The sequence below is a fragment of the Lactuca serriola genome, chromosome 3, assembly GCF_051521515.1.
Source record: "Lactuca serriola cultivar US96UC23 chromosome 3, Lser_US96UC23_V15, whole genome shotgun sequence".
In the NCBI taxonomy this organism is placed as follows: Eukaryota; Viridiplantae; Streptophyta; class Magnoliopsida; order Asterales; family Asteraceae; genus Lactuca; species Lactuca serriola.
The window spans coordinates 110,954,907-110,958,079 of NC_136410.1; the positions used below are offsets into that span (position 1 = coordinate 110,954,907).

Below are 3,173 nucleotides of genomic sequence, written 5' to 3' on the forward strand. Positions count from 1 at the left end.
TGCCGACGGTATTTCCGAGGGCGTTTTTGGACTCAAGATATGGTCTAGTATTTGATTTCATACTCGAAATATTTTTAACGAAAATATTTATAAAAGTTGCGAAAAAGGACATCGAGTGTCGTTTAGACGCAAAACTTTAAGTGTGATTTCCCGGGGTTCCATAACTCCAAAAATTAATCCGTTCGGGTTTCTGGAATCCTTGAATTACCCTCTTTCATAAGAAATTTTCAAAAACGCAATCCGATGTTGAGATCTCGAGACACCCGATTTTGTCTGTTTTGGACAATTAAAGGAGGAAAAACCCATGTGGACCCACATGACTTGCATGGGAGAAAAATCCCCAGCCAATTGCTTCTCCTCTTGGTCTTATCCACGTGATCTTCTCCTCATCCTCACTCTTTTGCTTGCACACTTCAATTTGTGAGTACATTGCTTGGCTGGAGGCATGGCCCAAACTTGTATGTGAGTGTGTGTGTTTACTATAAAATGAGGCTTAGACACCTTCATTTCTCACTCACAAAATCTGCCATCATCTTCCTCTTCTTCCCCTCTCTCTCTCTCTCTCTCAATCTTGATCTCTATATCCCTTTCTATCTCCCTTAGATTGAATAACCACCATTTCCACCACCTGCTGTTGTCACAAGCTCCTCCGTCCAGCACCAATCTTGCACCATCACTACCATATTGGTGCCACCGTAAGTCCTCCATCGCTAAGATTATTATTATTATTATTATTATTATTATTATTTTCCTATGTTGTTCGAACTCACTAGGGAAGCAAGGCAAATTCATGTGTTTTCTTTTTTTAAAACCTCATGCACATATGTGATGTATTTTCGATCAGTAGCCAAAAGAAAGAAGCCATTCATTTCTTTTATTAGCCATACATACAAATTGTCTGTTTGATCAGTAAAATCTGAAAATAAAGCTCAAACTTCCATTTATTTTATTGAAAACAAACCCTCAAGTTGTGTTTAGTTTACAAAGTAGCCCATTCTTATTTCCTAATTTACAAACAACATATATATTTATATATGTAAATACGAAAGAAACATATATACATATTTTTCTTTTTTCCTTTTTCTTTTCCAAACTTCCATTTCAATTAACTACATATAGTCCTTATAGTAATTCAAAATAATTAAAAGCCCCCTCCATGGAATTTCATTGCAAAATAAGTCCAAGATGCAAACTTGGAATTTATATAATTCATGTTAGCCATTAATTTGAAAAGTATTGACAAACATAACACCATTTGATTTATTAAATTAGTAAATGGACCCCATACCTTGGTTAATTACCAAACTACCCTCCAAATATTAATTATATTAATATTTCCTTAGGAAACTAAATTTTCTCGGAGATTCATATTCACGGAAATACTACTCGACCTTCTCGCATCCATTCCAGAACACTAATCGTCTATCGAACGTTAAGGTGAGTGCATAGTTACTTTCAACTTACACATAGATATGAAGTATTTTATAAATTACATGCTATGTGTGCATATTATCTGATTACTTGCTATCTATGCTGGATGAACGTTGTTATACATGTTTTCAATGATTTAAACTGTATATGTATTTTATATCTACGAAAATGTTGGGGTAAAACATGGGTAGATGTAATAGGTGATGCGTGATAAAATGATGAGAGGCCTCGATGTTGATGTTGTTGTTTCTGTCATCTAGCGGAGTATGGATGACGACCACGGACTCTTCTAGACAGTCCAGTGGAACACTAGCAGGCTCGCAACCTGTAGGTGTTTGTGAACGACGTGTTCACCGGTGTACTCCATCCCCCACATGGTTGCCTTTAGGACATTTATTGCTGAGGAATCCCCTTAGCAGTAGTGTCCGTCCCGATGATGATCCTTAGGCTAGGTCCCTTATGATAGGTGTTTAGGGACGTAAAGTGAGGATAACGGGAACGGGTAATCGGGTTATTGTTGATCGATGAAATTAATAAACTTATTTATTGTGGGTTGAAAACCCTATGTGCTCACCAGGCTCCCAAGCCTGACCCACTCAGTTTTATGTATTACAGGTAGTGGCGCATGAGCATAGATGTGATGTTTTAGACGAGGGATTACGGATATAAGCCTGTAGATATGAAATAATGTAGTAAGGCTTATATTGTACTGTTTATGCTTTTGATCTGTACGAACATGACATCCCAAGTCTTTTAATGAAATACATTTCTATGGAAATGCTTTTGATAAATCTTTATCATATTTTGTTTTGGGACAAATTCCGCAACACTTTCATTTAAAATGTAACTCTGATTTTTAAACAAAGCATAAACAAACCGGTCTTTTCTAGCCGTGATTTTGGGGATGTCACAACTTCGCACAATCTCTGGCGAAGTGTCTCGAAAGAAGTCTGTTGCTCGGGTCCCCATGAGAATGCAACACCCTTCCGGGTCAATCTGGTGAGCGGTACTGCGATCTTGGAGAAGTCCCTAATAAACCTCCGATAGTACCCCGCCAACCCAAGGAAACTCCTGATCTCGGAAGGTGACTTCGGTACCTCCCAACTCATCACTGCCTCGACCTTGGCCGGATCGACCAATATCCCTGCCTGATTAACAACATTTCCAAGAAATTGGACCTCCCGCAACCAAAAGTCACATTTGGAGAATTTTGCATATAGCTTCTCCGACCTCAGTACCCCAAGGACCTCCCTCAAATGTCCCTCATGTTGCTCTCTAGATCGCGAATACACCAGGATGTCGTCGATAAATACAATCACAGACCGATCCAGCATCGGCCTGCATACCCTGTTCATGAGGTCCATGAACACTGCCGGGGCATTGATGAGCCCGAAAGGCATCACCACGAACTCGTAATGCCCATACCGCGTCCTAAATGCTGTCTTCTGGACGTCCTCATCCCGTACTCTTACCTGATGGTACCCTGATCTCAGATCGATCTTGGAAAACCAAGATGCCCCTTGCAACTGATCGAATAAATCATCGATCCTCGGTAACGGATAGCGGTTCTTGACTGTCACCTTGTTCAACTCCCGATAGTCAATGCACATCCGGTGTGAACCATCCTTCTTCTTGACGAACAGAATCGGTGCTCCCCACGGCGAGCTGCTCGGCCGAATAAATCCCTTCCCCACCAACTCCTGGAGTTGCGAGGACAACTCTTGCATCTCTGGAGGTGCGAG

The 3,173-nt window shown here is 40.5% G+C and overlaps 1 long non-coding RNA gene across 1 annotated transcript; it reads left to right on the plus strand.

Annotated features, from left to right (window-relative positions):
• Positions 1–361: 361 nt before the first annotated feature.
• Positions 362–2,180, plus strand: LOC145094627 (uncharacterized). Its single transcript, XR_013703444.1, has 3 exons — positions 362–695; positions 1,344–1,437; positions 2,047–2,180. It is a non-coding gene; the product is annotated as an uncharacterized LOC145094627 (long non-coding RNA).
• The last annotated feature ends 993 nt before the right edge of the window (positions 2,181–3,173 follow it).